Raw genomic sequence first — 19,411 nt, forward strand, 5'->3', positions numbered from 1 at the left:
TATGTAGCACTGTGGCACAGGATCAGCTCTGGGTGCAGATGGAAACCAGAAGGCTTCTGTCCCAGGCTGCTCCTTAGTTCCTGTGTCCTGAAGGTTCTAGGCAGGTCCCTTTGAGCAGAAGTGGTGGTGGTCTTACCTGTGCTCACAGGTTTGTATAAACTCCTGTTAGGCTAGCTCTCTCCTGGTGCTATTTGGGCATAGAGCCCTGTGGCACAGGATCAGCTCTCATTTCCTGGGTTTTAAGACTGTATTAAACACTATCTTTAGCTTCCCTTGATACCATGCAATCCAGAATCTTCTGCTTTAGCATCTCTACAAAAGGCATGGAGATATCCTCCTCCTCTCTCACAACATCAGAGAGACAGCTGCTTAAGTACTGTTATTCTTCAAACAATACTCCTGACAAAGTCCTCTCTCCACCTTCACATTCAGGGATTCTTGATTCTTAGATTTGACCTTTTTTATGTTTTTACTCTGAAACTGGGATACTTTCTTCTGTCCTCCTCTGCCAGATTAAAACTCTACTTTCTCAGCCCTTAAGTCACCACACATCCATCTACATTCCAACTTCCAAAATGCTGTAACTACTGACTCCTTTGTTTTCCTAGATGTACTCCCTTAAGAAAAACACCTAAAATGTTATTTCTGCGATGCTTTAGAAGGGTCTAGAATAATGTATGCACATATATTCATCTTTTTGGGGCGGAGGGATAAATGCTCAAACTGATATTCCTTTTATTGAAAACAGATTTTCCCCCTACAGAATACATTGATTCTGTTTTCCCTTCCCTCTACTCCTCCCACCTCCCCACCCCCATCTGGACCATCCTCTTTTTGTCTTTCACTAGAAAACAAAAGGCTTCTAGGGACAATAATAAATATAGTAAAGATAAAACAAAACCTAACACTGGGATACCACATAACAAACCAACAGAAGAAAAGAAGCCAAAGGAAGGCGAAAGAAACAGACCCATTTGCTCTCACACGCAGTGCTCTTACTAACTTTCCTCAGAGGACACTATGGAGACACCAGAAAAGAATTAAGTGAAGTCATAAAATGCAAGCTACATATCAGCATGGGAGTTTTGACCTGCTCCTTTTCCGACCTGGGCCGGTTCACCCCTTCTTAGGCAACCTGGTGGTCCCCCACTCCCGGGAGGTCACCATATTGATGCCGAACTTAGTGCGGACACCGGATTGGCATAGCGCACTACAGCCCAGAACTCCTGGACTCAAGCGATCCTCCTGTCTTAACCTCCCGAGCAGCTGGGACTACAGGCGTGCAGGTTAGGGAAATGGCACCCTTCACAATAGCCACAAACAATATAAAGTATCTTGGTGTGACTCTAACCAAACATATAAAAGATCTGTATGAGAAGAACTTCAAGTCTCTGAAGAAGGAAATCAAAGAAGACCTCAGAAAATGGAAAAATCTTCCATGCTCTGGATTGGCAGGATTAACATAGTTAAAATGGCCATCTTGCCAAAAGCAATCTACAGATTCAATGCAATCCCCATCAAAATCCCAACTCAGTTCTTCATAGAGTTAGAAAAAGCAATTCTCAAATTCATCTAGAATAACAAAAATCCCAGGATAGCTAAAACTATTCTCAACAGTAAAAGAACTTCTGGAGGAATCAATATCCCAGACCTCAAGCAATACTACAGAGCAATAGTGTTAAAAACTGCATGGTATTGGCATAGTGACAGGCAAGTGGACCAATGGAATAGAATTGAAGACCCAGAAATGCATTCACACACCTATGGCCACTTGATCTTTGACAAAGGAACTGAAAACATCCAGTGGAAAAAAGATAGCCTTTTCAACAAATGGTGCTAGCCCAACTGGAGGTCAGCATGCAGAAGAATGCGGATTGATCCATTCTTATCTCCTTGTACTAAGCTCAACTCCAAGTGGATCAAGGACCTCCACATAAAACTAGACACACTGAAACTAATAGAAAAGACTGGGGAAGATCCTTGAGGACATGGGCACAGGGAAAAAGTTCTGAAAAGAACACCAATAGCTTATGCTCTAAGAATTGACAAATGGGACCTCATAAAATTACAAAGTTTCTGTAAGGCAAAGAACACGATCAAAAGGACAAAACGGCATCCAACAAATTGGGGAAAGATCTTCACCAACCCTACATCCAACAGAGGGCTAATATCCAATATATACAAAGAACTCAAGAAGTTAGACCCCAAGGAACCAAATAACCCTATTTTTAAAATGGGGTACATAGCTAAACAAATAATTTCACCTGAAGAAATTCAGATGGCCTAGAAGCACCTTAAGAAATGTTCAACATCATTAGTCACTAGAGAAATGCAAATCAAAACAACCCTGAGATTTCACCTCACACCAGTCAGAATGGCTAGGTTTAAAAACTCAAGAGACAGCTGGTGTTGGCGGGGATGTGGGGAAAGAGAAACACCGCTCCACTACTGGTGGGAGCGTAAGATGGTACAACCACTCTGGAAATCAGTCTGGCAATTCCCCAGAAAACTGGGCATGACACTTCGGGAGGACCCGGCTATACCACTCCTGGGTATATACCCAGAGGATTCCCTGCATGCAATAAGGACACATGCTCCACTATGTTCATTGCAACCTTATTTATAATAGCCAGAAGCTGGAAAGAACCCAGATGTCCCTCAATGGAGGAATGGATACAGAAAATGTGGTTTGTTTACACAATGGAATACTACTCAGTAATTAAAAACAATGAATTCATGAAATTTTTAAGCAAATGGTTGGAAATGGAAAATATCATCCTAAGTGAGGTAACCCAATCACAAAAGAATACATAAGGAATGCATTCACTGATAAGTAGATATTAATTAGCCAGAACCCCTGAATACCCAAGGCACAGTATATCAAATGTTTCCCATGAAGAAGTAAGGAGAGGGCCCTGATCCTGGATAGGCTTGATCCAGCATTATAGGGGAGTACCAGGACAGAGAAAAGGGAGGGGGTGATTGGAGAATGGGTAGAGAGAAGAGGGCCTATGGGACATATGGGGAGGGGGGAACTGGGAAAGGGGAAAGCATTTGGAATATAACCAAAGAATTTAGAAAATAAAAAAAATGCAAGCTACGGTTCTCCTTAATTTCCACTTCTCATTTGGCTTTTACTAAAAGATGAAATTCACTGTATATAGATTCCTGGGTCTCATCTGTATTTAGCTTTAACTTTAAACTTCTAGATCACTGTTGAGCCTTGGGCATTGAGAACCCTTTAACATTGAGATTACACAATTTTGTTTTCAACATGAAGATAAGACCCGATGTTTAGAAGGAAGAGCTGGGGCATTTGGGTGAAGCTCAATTTGGAAACTGCATGTTCTTCTTATACAATAGTACATCTCATTGCCCAAACAATGTGCTGCACATTGTGGGAAATAAGAACATATTCTCAAAGGGAAAAGAGTTCTTTGTATTGATAACTGAAGAAAAAGAAGACATTCAGAGGCAACTCTATCAGACAAAACAATAGGATGGTAAGAGCCAACGCAAAGGAGGAAAGAAGGCTTTCCTCCTTCCAATTCTGTTTTGAGAACTCAGGGTTTCAGACATTTCTCTGCAGAGGATGCAGCACAAAAAGCAGAGTATGACACAATGATTGTGGACTATATGCACCAGACGTCTTCACTTAAGCAAGAAAAACTCCTCTGCATAAAACACAGCTGTGTTGAGTGTCTTAAGATTCTCCATCTCTCACCAAAGTGGATCATCAAGACCTTGAGGTTTTTTTTTTTTAATACTTTAGTTCCGTACCATCTTAGGAGGTAGAAAACTTCATACTTGAATGATGTTCAGGTGTTGAAGTTATACTCTTAAGGAGGTTGAAAACACCATTAAATTACTGCAGGAAAATCAACTTTGGTATTAAGCACCTGTGACTATTTAAATAACTCCTTGTAACCTTGTTGACAACAACAACAAAAATACAAAAACGCAAAAATCAAACAAACAGCAACCAAATCACTATTGTCTGAAGGACAACTGGCTTTAATTGTATGTACGGATGTATATAGAGGTACATGTTCGTAAGTATGCATGCATGCATGCATACATGCAGAAGACTTCTAAGTAGAACAATGGACATACCCAAACTTCAGTGCTACAATAAAAAAAAAAAATCTGTAAACCTTCTAGGGGTAGGGATTGGTGGAGGTTAATTGAAGTGTAAGGAGTGGCAGAGTTCTTAGTGAAAGGCAGTAGAAAATTCATTCTAAAGTACAGCAAGCCCAGAGCCTTGGAGACAAGGAGAAAGCACTGGTGTTTCCTAAACAGGGAGCTTGGTCATTAAAGCGATATTTCAAAATGTAAAAAAAAAATCTCTTAGTGCAGCATAGTTATGACAGATAGACAATATTTTCAAAAAGCCACTCAATGACCCAGAGATGCAAGGTCACTGAAGCTGGCCTGGCCTGCTGACATCAGAAATAGGAGAGGGGTCATTTCAGATCAAGAATCAATGAAACTGAGTGATCTACATTTACAGTACTGCAGACACAGGCTGTCGTGACAAAGGGACATGGGGAATTGGCACTACCATGGGCCTTGAACCAACTCATTTTTAAACTAAGTCCCTTAGAGTCTTCCATCAACTAAAGAAGTATCTGCTGAGACCTATCATGTTTAAGCCATAGTCTCATCTAGTCCTTTGTATCGTTATGTTATAAACTAATGCAAAAAAAAAAAAAATCCCAGCTAGTTGATTTCAGAGTGGCCGATGCTCTTCCTAAGAACAACACATTGATCTTTTTTATAGACAGCAACATTCATTCTCCCATCATGTCTTTTTCCGATGCGCACAGTCCCATCGACCTTAGAGCCAACTCAATGCGAAAGTGGAAGAAAGGCACTAAAGGAGCAAGGTCCATTAGGCCCAATATTGCCTCAATTACTTTAATTCCATTAGTCCTGTTCATATTACTTCTCTAATCAATATCTCTCTGCAGTTATTCATGTTTACCCTTTCTCAAAAATCTCACGTAATAGGATTATGGTCTTTTGAGCTCAGGGGCAACACAGCATCATAAATACATTCTTGAGTTTGTGATTGTCTCCAGGTCTGTAACTGAGAAGGCTGAAATTGAATCAAGTTTTCCAGAGATCATTTCATATTATACTTTTAATACAATATAGGCGCTTTTACCTGTAGAGTCATTTGTTACTTGGTGTCAGAGACAATTACACATGGCTTAATACCTGAGCATCTTCTTCCCGTGTCTAAACCTTAGGGAAGTTCATCTCATTTCCACTTAAACTTGCAATCCTTTCTGCACTTACGCCTGCCTTTTGTTCAGTGCAGCCCTTCTGCCTCCGCTGACAGTTATTCTTCCTGCAAGGGCTGCATATGGATAGTGCATTAACTGCTGCGTCTTCCCCATGACAACTAATCAATCACGGTAACAGCCTCACAAATTACAGGGACTCCGTTTCCCTCCGTTCTCTGGGCAAGCATCAGTGCACTGTCTGTAAAAAACCGGAAGCTGCTGTTTCAACATAGACAGGCTCCACGGAAGGCATCAAGCCCTCCCCTTCGGCTTGTGGGTTTATCGTACTGTGCATTTGTAAAAATAGCTTGTGACTCAAAGAAGCGTATAAAAATTTTGATGGAGATGTCATTGAAAGTTATCCTGGAATTCAAAATGGGTAAAAAAAAAAAAATCACTCAGGAAAAAAGTTCCCATTAAAAAGATTACAAGTAATGGGAAGTCTTGAAGGACGGAGATTTTTGGAAATGGATGCAGAGGGTTTAAAGTAGGAAGTGCCCTATGGAAAACAGAAGTCAACCTGAGCACTGACTTACTGGAAGGACTAACAGTGAGATGCGGCCTGAGTCTCCTTTAGAAATAGTGAACTGGGGATTAGAAAGAGAGAGGACATATGCCCTTATAAACTGTCAGTCTCCTGCAATGTGCAGGATGTGTGGAAATCAACCGCCATGCGCATCATGATGTAGACAGGCAGGTGCCTCTGTGTGTTAAAGGACCTGCTAGGTCTGATTCCCACCATCGCCCCATCCACTCCCCTTCCCTCTATCGGCTCCAGGGATATCCTAAGAACGTGTAGTACGCAGCGTCCCCAGCTCCCTGCAGATCCATCTCCTCTCCTCTGGAATGTTTTATATTCCACGACGCCCATCTACATGGCAGCGTCTTTCTCTTCTCCAGCCTCTGCTCCTTTATGATCTTCTCTATAAAAACATTCCCTCTCGCTCCCTGGAGCCAATGTCACTGGCCTACGTCCTGTTTGGAAAACCTGTGTTGTGTATGGCTGCACGACACCGGTGGCTTTGGCGTGACTGTCCGCCATCGGCTGAATGATAACATGCTTAGCATTTCCTCCAGGAGCAATTTTCAGTACATGACAGGAAGGCAATGCATAAGAGAATGAATGAACTAATAAGCAGAGAAAGGGGGAAGTGAGAAAAACCTAGAACGAGTTAAGAAGAAGAGGGAGGGATGTGGAAAGGGAGGGAGGGAAGAGGAAGGGAGGAGTGGCAAGGGAGAAGGTAAAACATGAATTACGGAACTGGACAAACCCTTGTGCTAGCTCCATGCAAGAAACAGCAAGAGACGGAGGAGACTGCGGAACTCAGCTTCCTGACCTCCCGTCGCGAAGCCCTCCGCTCTTCTTCCCGGGGAGAGAGGAACCCACAGAAAGCACGTACTTAGGTTCCCAGTTTTCACTTATTTATGTGCAAACATTTTCATAAATAGCTTTGATAAAAACTTAACTCAAAACATGATTTGTGCCTGACATGCTAGCACAGTCCTTGAATGTCAGAAGTTGGGAAGCCAAAGCACTTGTTCTCTCTGAGTTCGAGGCCAGCCTGACCTACGCAGCAAGTGCCAGACTGGCCAGGGCTGCCTGTGAGATCCTACCTCCAAAACAAAACACCTGTTTAAATTGGGATACTTCCTGTAAAACAATAAGTAGCCGTTAAGAGGTTCGTGTTTTAAACTCCACCAAATTAACCATTAACTAAGTAAATTATATATATATATAAAACCTCTGTTTTAAAAATCTGAGCTATCAACAAATATTAGTATCCCATTAAAGTCCTATGTTCATGTTCTTGAATCTTAGATCAGGGAGACTGAAGGATGCCAAACACTAGGAGAGAAAAGACTGGGCAGCCAAGATACCTGGGGTTTAAATGCTAGAGGGGCCTGGAGTTTTGCTGCCGGGCTGAATTCCATAACAGAGCAGTGCCAAGGTCCACAGGAAATGGCTTAGTTATTGAAAGGAGAACTACTAGAACATTGCTGCTCCAGAGGTGCACAGTGTGGTCCTTCACCACCCAGCTCAGCAGAGTTTAATAACCAGCATGTAACTGCTCACCGGGCCCTGCACCCAGTCACACTGGGCAATCCCACTATCACCCATCATTGCGGGACTAAAGCATTTGACTGTTTTCACTTTAAGGAAGCACTCTAGACATTTCAACCCAAGGGAAGTAAGCGCACACGGAAAGCTATGGAGCCCTTAAATCAGCTGCAGCAAAGTCTTGAGGAAAGCACAGCTGCGCATTCCTCGGTGTCGTTTGGTGGGACCATGCCTGCACATATCACATGCGCCATAAATAACTGCCGTATGATTTACCAACTTCCTAAAGACAAACTTTGGTAGGGAAGAGGCTAACATGCACTTCACACCGCGCTGCCTGCCACCAGCTTAGAAATCCAATTCTGTTGGAACTGAGGTTCTCAACTCCACCATGGGACGAATTCATCCTCATGCCGAGGAATGTGGAAACTCCTGTGGGCTGGCAATGCCTGCACAGAAGGGGTTCCAATGGACCTGCAGGGTAGGCACTCAGGAACCCTGAGCCTGGATCCAACCTTTCATATCTGGATATGGCCTACCATCTTAAAACAGCTCCATACAGCACTCATGCTGAGCATAAGGGAACTCACAGGTCTCCCAACCTGTCCACTATTCCAGAGAGAAAACTCTGCCCCCAGTCTTTCACTCTTCTCGGTAGGAGGCTTCCTCTTAGTTCTTGTAGTTAATGTTTTTCTACACCAGTAGACTTGGGCAGTAGACTGAGCTAAGAGGATGTGAAGATTTCACAAACAAACAGCCCTAAGAATAAACAAAGCCAGTACTTTCTACCAGAGGATCAGTGTCTTAATGTCTGACCAATGCCCGTATCTGAATGCCTAAAGGGTGACTTCTCATAATTTGAGCTGAAGAAGCATAGAAATGGGAGAAGATGCTGTGAGGGCAGCTCCACTTCAGGATAGTGTTTATGGATTAGAGCTGGGAAACAGCACATTAGACTTAATGAGTGCAAAGTGAAACATCTGCGAAGGAAGAACAGCCCAGCTATGATTTAAACTGCACTGGATTGACTGCAAAGATACCTTGAGGGGCTGGTGGAGGGAGTATGCAAATGATGGCACAGCCTGGATGCCAGCAGAGAAGCAAGGACCACTCATGCCAGGATCTAGACGTGCATCGTAAAACTCACTTTCTATGTAACTTTTTCCAACAGGCATCTTGTTGGATTGTTGGGTTGTTTAACAGAGTTCGCCTTAGATAAGAGTGGGTGTACTGGCTGGTTTTGTTTGTCAACTTGACACAGGCTGGAGTTATCACAGAGAAAGGAGCTTCAGTTGGGGCAGTGCCTCCATGAGATCCAGCTGTGGGACATTTTCTCAGTTGGTGATCAAGGGGGGAGGGCCCCTTGTTGGTGGTGCCATCTCTGAGCTGGTAGTCTTGGGTTCTATAAGAGAGCAGGCTGAGCAAGCCAGGGGAAGCAAGACAGTAAGGAACATCCCTCCATGGCCTCTGCATCAGCTCCTGCTTCCTGACCTGCTTGAGTTCCAGTCCTGACTTCCTTTTGTGATAAACACCATTGCAGAACTGTATGCTGAATAAACCCTTTCCTCCCCAACTTGCTTCTTGGTCATGATGTTTGTGCAGGAGTAGAAACCCCGACTAAGACAAATTGGTACCAGTGTAATGGAGTATTCCTGTGACAACCTGACCATGTTTTGAGGAGGATTGTGGAAGGACTTTGGAACTTTGGGCTAGATGATCCATTCGGTGTTAAGAGCGCTGTGGAATGTTCTGTGGGAGCTTGGAAGATAATGTTGAGAACATTGCAGAAGACAGTGGCCTGACTTGTGAAATTTCAGAGGGAAGATTAAAGACTCTTATCAGGGCCATGTTTCGATTGTGAATATTCTGTGGTTTTGGTTAGCTGGGGCTGAAGAATCAGCTGTGATTAACAAAATACCAGAACCACTAAAGCAAACCTTTGTGTTACTGGGACTATTGATGATGGTTAGCTGGAGCTAAGAAATTAGCGGTGATTAAGAAGAGACCAGCATTACTGAGATGAAATCTTCTGGGAAGTGTTTTCTGAGAGCACAGAGGCTGTGCTCCAGAGATAGCCACAGTTGTATTTTGTGCTGTGGCTGGACTTGGTACTGTATAAGAGTCACCCAGATGGTTCTGGTTTTGAAGGCATGAAGGGGTCATGATGAGCAGCTGAGGCTCTTGGCACAGTGAGAGGCCACGGAAGGCCATTGGTGAAGGTGCAGCCTCAGTTGCAATTGATGGCCCAGGACTTGAAGGGGTCATGCATAGGAGCAGAGGCTTGTCATCATGAAGAGAGTCTATGAGAGGCTATTGGTGAAGCCTAATTACAGTGGAAGATAACACTGTTTTGGAGATGCCAGTACCATGCAATGACCACCAAAAACAGCAGCAACAGTGGAGTACAGGCAGCTGGAGCCTAGAAGACAAGTTGTGTGCTACAAAGGGCAGAGCTAGAGAAGTGACCCAAGCCCTTGGAGGAGCCCAGAAGGTCATGAGTTGGATCCCAGACATTGAACCATTGGAGTTTGAGTTTTGCTTTGGATTGTGCCCTGATATTTTTCCCTCTGGATGGAAGAAAGTATTTTAGTGGAGCCCATAGTTAAGAGAACTTTGGATTTTTAAAAGACTTTGAATTTTAAAAGATATTGGACATTTTAAAGGGATTGAACTTTTAATATGTAAAGACTGTGGGACTTTTAAAGTTATTTAGATCTTGGGGATGAATAAGAAAGTAAGGGTTGAGGCTTAATAGTGATGTGTTTGTGTGTCAAGTTGACAAGGGGTCAATTGTACTGGCTGGTTTTGTGTGTTAACTTGACACAGGCTAGAGTTATCACAGAGAAAGGAGCTTCAATTGGGGAAGTGCCTCCATGAGATCCAGCTGTGGGGCATTTTCTCAATTAGTGATCAAGGCAGGAGGGCCCCTTGTGGGTGGTACCATCTCTGGGCTGGTGCTCTTGGCTTCTATAAGAGAGCAGGCTGAGCAAGCCAGGGGAAGCAAAACAGTAAGGAATATCCCTCCATGGTTTCTGCATCAGCTCCTGCTTCCTGACCTGCTTGAGTTCCAGTCCTGACTTCCTTTTGTGATAAACAGCAATGCAGAACTGTAAGCTGAATAAACCCTTTCCTCCCCAACTTGCTTCTTGGTCATGATGTTTGTGTAGGAATAGAAACCCTGACTAAGACAGTGGGTATGAAGCCTGCAGACCTCTTGTACAAGTGCACTTTGCTCTTCCTGATTCAGTTTGGTTATGATCAATGTGGTCTTTCACTCCTTCCAGAAATAGTAAGCGGCAATCATAGTATTAAACTTGTTTGGGAATACCAAGAGAAGTACCCCTTGAACAGTACAGAAGTTGAATTGTGTCCCTCTAAAACAATTAGAGGTCCCACACATATGAATGTAACTTGCCTTAGAAGTGGCGCTGTTTGTCGGGACAGTTTTGTGCACTGTGTATTCAGACACTGATTACCGTGACCAGAGATCTAGTTGCAATCCGGATATTGACATTGGCCTGCATCTTCTGTCTGTTGTGTAAGAATTGTTTTCCATCACCTCTGATTGGTTAATAAAGAGCTGATCAGCCAATAGTTTGGCAGAGGAAAGAGGAGGCAGGACTTCCAGTCCTAGTGAGAGGGGGGTCCCTGGTGTGCAACCAGAGGGAGAAGAGATCACGGTGAGGGTGCTCTGTTAGTCGTCATGAGGAGGTTGCCAGGGGGAATTGCCGCTGTGAGCCCACTGAGGGAGCAGTGCCACAGAAAGACTTAGATGACAGATAAAGGGCCACATGTCTGGGTAGTAGGCAGCCATAGAGGGTTGGGATAGATGAGGGTTAGAATATCTGCCCACCTATAGTCCTAAAGCTTAAGGTCCCCGCATCTTTATTTGGGAGCTACACCAGGTAGAAAAGACCCTGAATTTATTTCTGCATCCCCTAATGAACATGAGCTTAAGAGTGGGCCATTAGAATCACCCCGAGACAGCCAGGCAGGCACAGAAGGAATATGGTAGGGAAAGAAGTGGGCAGAAGGTGCCATCTATACTCCAAGAAATGCCTGACACACTGGAATCTCCAGGAGGAACCTACTCTTCCTCACAATACCAAAAGAAACCCTGAGCACACCTTGATTGTGGACATAGCATCAAGATCTGAGACAATGAATGATACAGATTAAATTACCAAAGAACAAACCCAGCAACCAAAACAGCCATGGTCAGTAGGGCTCCAAATGGGGGTCGTTTCTAACTGGTGCCTCGGTTCAGTTAACCAGATCTCTATATCTACGTTGGAGTTGCAAAGGCCATATGAGAAAGAGATGGTCTGTCTCCAGAGGGGACGTTTAATCCTCTGAAAAGATGATTAGAAAGAAAAGAAGGCAAGCCAAAGTTAATGGAAAACTAATCTTAGTGTCCTGTTTGGGCAAATCAAAGTTGTGAGGCATGCCTTAAAAAAAAAAAAAAAAAAAAAAAAAAAAAAAAAAAAAAAAAGTCAAAGGAAATTAAGAAGTACAACTTCAGATAATGAGGCAAAGAACTTAATTTGAAGTCTTTAGTATTTACATATTTACATTAATGCTGAAAAGATAGATTTCTGATAAAGTAAAAAGGAGGGAGAATCGCAAAAATTCTACATTTACTCCGTAGAAAATGGTCCATGGTCTCCCATGGCTATGGTGTTTCAGCACGTTTGGTTTGCAGTGCCTCCTCCTACAGATTCGCCCTGTGAGTCAGGTATATCACTGACCCCTGAAAGAAACACCACTGTGCAACATACTCCTAAGAGAAAGACATACAGCCGTGGGATTAAGTCAGTTCCGAAACAGTGACATCCTGACATAAGTCCTGCTCATCGTTTGTGCCCCACAGACCAGGCCTTTACCTGAGTGCTGTGAGTCTCACTCTCTTCCTCTTGTTGTGTCAATACATTATCATGCTGGCTGTCAAGGACCTGTAAAACAAAGGCCATCTTGTTAGACACGAGACTTCAAACTTCAATTTCCAAGCTGACTGAACATGTGTAAGCAGATGCAAGGTTTCTCATGAGGAATTTGAGCTGAATGTTGCCCTTTCTATCCCTGGTCCATTCCAACTCAATGCCCGTGCGGAACGGCTCTGCGCTGTGCTAACCTGGGAACAATCAATATCTGCGAAGGGTTCACCGTAAACATAGCCTGTAAGCTGTCAATCTTTCTCAGAATATTTCTGCCTTAAAGTAGCCCTTGTGGTTAAAGTTTGCCACATTGAGTCTGGTATTAGGGCCAGGGTATCAGTAGGACCTAAACTGGGTGAGGCAGATAATTAATAATAATAATAATAATGATAATGATGATGATTCCTACCTGTAGATAAGAAAGATGGATGGATAGATAGATAGATAGATAGATAGATAGATAGATAGATAGATAGATAGATAGATAGATGATAGATGATAGATGGAGAGATAGATAGATAGATAGGGACTAAAACTCAATTTCCCAGAAAGGGTTTCAAAGCCCTCTTTTTCTGAGCATGGTCTGCACGCAGTAACATCAGCCTGGAAGGGGCCCCCTGAGAGACACACAGCGCTAAGATCTGCAGTTTCATGAGGCCTTTGGAAGGTCCCCAAGCACACTGAAATCTGAGAAGCTTGGTTCTAAACTCCCTCAAACATCATGCTTGTGGTTCCTTGGACCACAGTATGGAGTGTCCCAGATTCGAAGCAAACAATTTCATTACAGGGAAGTGTATAAATCTGAGGACAAATAACTTCCTAACCCCTCCAAAACCTTTTGCTGCTGCCTAAGCCCCCTTCCTTTCCCAGGACACACAGATTAAGTGTGAGCAGCATCAAAGCTGTTGGACTATAAACAATGGCATCCAAAGAGTCAAAAGATGGAAAACAGAAAAACTATAAAGTGGCATGGTTGTTCTAGCAGGAAGGAATGCATTGTTGACTGGAAAAGTGCCTTGCCCAGTGTCGGCTGTGTGGAAGGCATGCTGCAGTAGATCCTATAACAAAAGTTAGATCCTCCAGAAGGGACAATGTATGGTGGCATCGGGACATGTAACCAAACCAGAAAGGAAAGAGTCAACTACCTTCCTTGGAGAAAATGTTGGACTGTGATATTCTGTTTCTTTCAGCTTCTTTGAATATCTGTATGCATGAGCCATACCCGTGGCAGCCCTGGGGTATGCTTTTCCCCCCTTTTAACTCCCCTACCAGTAGACAAGGAGGAATCACAAACATCAAATGCAGGAAGCACCGACTCAGAAGTCTGCAGCACCCGGCAAGGGAGAACAGAACTGTGCCTCCGTGCCATTTGATCACAGAGAGTGTCAGCGAAACCTCAACCAGTCATACAGGAGCCATAAAGGGAATCGCATTAAAGTTAATACAAAAGTCAGGAAAATGTCCTCCGCAAGGGACACTGGCTATTTGCTAGATGCACCACTGGGAGCAATTGAGGGCTCTCAGTCTGACCAAAGCGTGTACCCCCCTCTCTGTGCCCATCTCTGCTTCCTGCATTTAAATAATTCTTATCTCTCCCTCCCCCTCACTTATTCTTGTGGCTTCTCTGGTTCCCTTCCCACCTCCAGCTGCCCCCCTGTCCCTGCCTTGGTCTCCCTTTACCCCCATTCAATTGGCTGCTTGGTTACCATGTCTCTTCTGTGAACAGGGAGGGAGAAAGTAGGAACATCAGACATCCTTTGTGCCTCCTTTCCACTTTCTCCTTTTCTCCTGCTCTCCCTGATTTTTTTGTTCCGTTCTTCTATGCCTCTTTGCCTCTCACAGAGCTGAGTCTCTGTTATTAGCAGGCAGCCGGCCCAGCAGAACACAGAGCCCAGCAGCGACAAGGACAATGCTGGCCTCTTCTATTGTGTCAACCATAATACCTGGACTTCTCAGATCCTCCTAACCAGTGCCAGGTCAACAGTTGGGCCAGGGAGACTTTAGAAAAATGCGACAGCTTAGCATTTTCTTGGCATTTAAAACTATGGGACAAATCTAGAATAGTTAGCTATTGTGCTTAAAAGCAGGAAGAAGGTAACATATATTAAGCAAAGGGTTTCAGTGACTCTCTGCCTTTGCCTACGTGCACCATGAAAGCAATCCTGTCTTTTATCTCATCTCTCTTTGGGTAGGCCCCAGACTCTCCTGGGATGAGGGACGCTTGCCCCATCCCCTGTACAAGGGAGCCTGATGACCCTGGCAGGAACTCAAGAAGTGCTGCTTGATAAAGGCACAATGGAGCACACAAGAACTCACCAGGAAGCCTTGCAAGGTACAGCTTAATAAATAGACAAAGGTTGTATGTGATACAGAAATGCCTGGCACTACATCTCATATCAAGTGCACTTAACGAGAAGTCCATAGCACAGGCTGCGACTGGGCAGTCTCACATGTAGTCTTTAAACTGCTAAGAAGCAATTTTGGTTTTCTTTAAGTAGTTCATACTTTTATATTCAACCCATGAACTATCAGTAAAACTCAGACAAAATCTGGTTTGCTGACCTTTTGTATCTCAGTCCCTGGACACAGCACATACCCCAGGCACGGGTTATGTATGATCTCTAAATATCCAATGATAAATGGGTTAGAAACCAAGCAGTCAACACACTGGTCAGCATAAATTTCAAGGTAGCCTAGTTGAGGAAAATATTAATTCACCCTGATGGTCTTGGAAAACTCCCTTGGGTTTTTGGCTCTCTCATCTAAAAAAAAAATAAAAATAAACACAATATAGGATCAGGCATAGAACTTGCACTAGAGTGGGAAATATTGCTTTGGGTGGGGTCATTAAGCAGGTAAATGTGACAGGGAACATTCAAACGACAAATGTGAAAATGGGAAAAAAATCTAAAAAGCAGACAAACGTTATCCAATAATACAACATCCTGTGGTACATTACTAAATCCTGTAAGTTTCCATGATGATTTCCTCGTCACACAGCTACATTTCTTCAAAGGGGGCTGGGGGATAACCACACACTGAACACCACACACAGGCATTTTCTAATCAACAGAGAAAACTCTTCAGAATGCACTTGCTCCACAGACCACATCGACGACTAGATGCCCTACTTTGGATGCCGTTAGCCCTACTCTGGCTAACCAGAGGAGATGTGGATAATAAGTATGTAACAAGGGAGCCATGCCAGACAGCACTGTGAGAGATCACACTCTGAATGCAGGGGCCAGGCGAGCAGAACCCCAGTGATCGCAAGACATACTTCCTGTCAATCAACCAAGAGTCAAAGAACCCAACCTCCAAGTTTGGCACATGGTACTCTGAATTGCTTTGTAATTAAAAGCATGTTTCTCATTTTGCAGCATCGGTGTTTCACAGCAATTGTTGGAGGTTCTTCTTAATGCTAACATCCACATCATTACTGGGCTGGAAGCATAGAACCCCTACACCAAAGCAATGCAGAAGCTGAGAGCCAACCACCCTCTGGGATCATCTGTCATAACCCACAATGTCTCTGGCTCTCACACCGGTTTACAAATGCCCAGTACTCACATGGACAATAAGTTCATTTTTTTAAAAAAAAAGAAAATGCTTTGGAAGCTCCTAGGACACACACATTTCAACACAAGTCTCACCTAGGTGCAATTTAATATTTAAAGCTCACCAGTTGTATTTACAATTAATAGGTTGAGGGCACAGGTCCCCCCCCCCCAAACACATTGACTGCATTTGAGAAAACAGTGGGGGCAGGAAGGTCTCTGCCATCATCCCTCCTGCCCTTCTTATCCGAATCTGGTCACTAGAACTTGGGATTTTCTGACCTATTGAAGCAGAACAGGAGACCCTCACATGAGAAGCAAACCCTTTGCATGCAAATGAAAGGAACCAGAGAAATGGGGCACCAAGAAGACTTTGGGTGTGTCCTCTGAGCCGCTTATGTGGGTGTACACCTCCTGCCACTGATTGCCAGGAGATCACACTCCTTTGCCCAACGTTACTTTTGCCACAACTACCCACTTCTTTAACAGGGAACATGAAAACCCACCCGCTTAAGAACTGTTTTAGGTCGTTGTTGTATGAAGTCTCCACTATGACATACAAATTTAAAAAAAAAAATGTATTTCTTTCTTTTGTGTCTTTTGTTTGGGGGAACATCAGCCACGAACCTAGGCTGGACTTGTCTCCTCCATTGCTACTCTAGACTGTTCCCTAGAAACTACATTTACCATCGCAGGTGCAAACCACGAGACCCACATTCGTAATTATCAAACGGGTGACGCTTTCTAACAGCATGGATTTAGAGCAAAAGTGGGATGTCTGAACTGATTCTCCTTAAATTTCATTTTGTGTTTTCTAGTAGTGTATGTAAAACACCATTCTACAGGCTGGAGAGATAGCTCAGTGGTTAAAAGCACCGTCTGCTCTTCCAAAGGTCCTGAGTTCAAATCCCGGCAACCACATGGTGGCTCACCACCATCCGTAATGAGATCTGACTCCCTCTTCTGTTGTTTCTGAGGATAGCTACAGTGTACTTACATATAATAAATAAATAAATCCTAAAAAAAAATATAAAACACCATTCTACAATTTTAGTCTTATATAGATATCATTATAAAACAGTTTCCTCGAGCACCCGCCAGGACGGCTGAAGCGGAGGAAAAGAAGATGCGGAACTTCTGCAAGTTCACCTATCGCAGTGTGGTCCTGGACCAACTGCTGGGCGTGTCTTACAAGCAGGTGATGATGCAGTTCTACAGCTTGAGACAGAGGCTGCGCAGGAACCATGGCCTGCGGAGGAAGAAGCACTCAAGTGCCAAGAGAGGCCACGAAGGAGGCCCTGCCCATGGAAAAGCCCTAGGTGGCAAAGACGTACCCGAGGGACATGATAATCCTGCCGGAGATGGTAGGCAGCGTGGCGGGTACGAACAACAGCGAGACCTTCAACCAGGTGGAAATCAAAGCAGAGATGATCGGCTGCTGCCTGGGCGACAGACATCTCCACCACCGGCTCCTCCCTGCTCCTCCCCTCAAGAAGCTCTGACTACTAAAGACTCCGACCAATAAACACTCTGGGAAACACTGGTTTTTTTTCTTCCGGAAATAAAATCTGCAGTATGCCTGGCATCTACACTCATTGTCTACGAAGTCCTAACCTCGATGTTTAAACCTCGATGCTGAGAGGTGCTGCAGAGAGTCAGGAAGATCTGTCCGTCAGTCCTTCAGCATCTCTAGACGTCTTCCGCCCTCATCCCAATTTAAGCAGGTTCTACTGGAAGAGAATAAAGTGCCGGGGGAAACACCTCCATCACCAGTATCTCCTAGTACCAAGTCCGGTCCAGGGGAATCAGCTCCTCCATGCCCAAGAGCCTCCAAGCCCTGCTTAAGCAAAGCTTTTGGTGACAGAGGACCCAGGGGACCCCTCTGTAAGAGAGCAGCACACATTTTCATAGTTTACAAGGATAAGGCAAGTCCAGCTCCAGTCGTTCATGAAGAAGGCCTCTTTAACATTTTAATGAGAACATTAACTCAGCTTCACTTGCTTTGGCCTTCCCAGAAAGTCTGTTAGCATTAAAGAAAGTTACTTACAAAACCAATAATGAAATTGCAGGCCTTTCTGTGCCCCCAGGGGCACCACTGAGCCACAAACAGCGACTGTATTATTTCTCTCCAGAACAAGCCTGTATTTTGATCAGACAACGACAGTTTGGTAAATGAGTCGAACATCCATAGAAAAGCCCTCATCCCTGTGGTGCTGTGTGCTGTGTGTGCTCGCCCATTTTATATCAGATTTGTCCCCTAATTCACTTTTTATATTATACACAGTGTTGAATACAATGCGAGACTCAATAAATGTTAGAACATACTTTTCTGCTACTTTCCCTTCATCATGTTCTGCTGCCTTCTTTCTCTCTCGCCGCCGTGTGACTGATTCCCACCGAAGCGTCAAACTGCCTTTCACCTGGGGCCCATTAAATTCAGAGGACAACCCACGGAGCTTCAGAAGCCAAAGGTGAACAAGAAATAATTCCCAGACTCGGTGACTTAACATGAATTTCTGCTTCATCCCCTGAACAAAATCCGGGAAATCTGGAGCAAAATGAATAAAAGAGTTTGTCACCTTTAAAACCAAGCAGGAGAGAAGACGAGAGCCAAAGGGAATTAATGCTCAGGTCACACTGCGTGCAGCTTTTACAGCCCTGAGCACCTACTATGCAGAAGCACTGTTTTAGTTATGGTGAGAACTAGAACAGATCCCTGGTGGGAAAGCCAGGTAACAAAGGAGGCGAGAACATCCAAGGGCAGTAGGTGGTACGTAGAAGACACAACATAGGGTCGAGACCAGAGATGTTAGCTGAATACAATGTAAATTTAAAGTCAAGCCAAGCGGGGGGAGAAAAGAAAACCACAGCAGAATTCTGAAGGTCATTTAAAGAGGCTGAATTCATACTCACAACCAAAAGAAATCAGTGCAGAAGACTACGTAAGCTATGTGACAGTGACCAGTTGCCAAAAGTCGCTCTGTAACACAGGACCTGCTGAGGGGTGGCCCTGCCCACAAAGGGACACACCCTCACACACTGAGCGAGCAATAACCAGCGTGAAGGAGACGTATTCTAGACTAAAGATCCCTCTTCCCAGATGGCCCTAGCTTGTGTCACGATGACAAAAACTAACTAGCACACTTCCTTGGTGTGTGTGTGTGTGTGTGTGTACATACATATACACATATATAGTGTATATACATACATATGTACATATACACATATATTAAGATCATATGTACATAATTTCAATATAGTGATTTTGTGGTTTTTGTCTTGTTTTGTTCTTAGCTTTTCTAGGCGAGGTTTCTCTGTGTAGCCCTGGCTAACTCCCTCCCTAGACCATACTGGCCTCGAACTCAGGGATCCACCTGCCTCTGCCTCCCAAGTGCTGAAATTAAAGAAATGCAGCCCCACACATAATTCAAAGGAAACTGTAAATAATTTCCCCAGCTTTCCGAGGAGTAGAGAGAAAGGACTGCTGTCTTCCTCGCGGTCTCTGGGGACTTGGAGAGGCTGAGGTGAAAGAGAAGAGTCTTGCTGAGGTCTCACAGGCAGTCAGAGGGCAAA

The 19,411-nt window shown here is 44.0% G+C and overlaps 1 protein-coding gene and 1 pseudogene across 3 annotated transcripts in view; one reads left to right on the forward strand and one right to left on the reverse strand.

Moving 5' to 3' along the window:
- The window catches only part of Enox1 (ecto-NOX disulfide-thiol exchanger 1), a 567,937-nt gene that overhangs the window by 441,051 nt on the left and 107,475 nt on the right, over window positions 1-19,411 (reverse strand). For all 3 annotated transcript variants that reach the window (XM_052190902.1, XM_052190899.1, XM_052190900.1), the window contains exon 2: window positions 12,231-12,299. The gene's annotated coding sequence lies outside the window, so the exon portion shown is untranslated. The remainder of the gene's footprint in view (window positions 1-12,230; window positions 12,300-19,411) is intronic.
- LOC127690674 (40S ribosomal protein S15-like) lies at window positions 7,739-17,340 on the forward strand (annotated as a pseudogene).

Source organism: Apodemus sylvaticus, chromosome 8, assembly GCF_947179515.1.
Source record: "Apodemus sylvaticus chromosome 8, mApoSyl1.1, whole genome shotgun sequence".
Lineage (NCBI taxonomy): Eukaryota > Metazoa > Chordata > Mammalia > Rodentia > Muridae > Apodemus > Apodemus sylvaticus.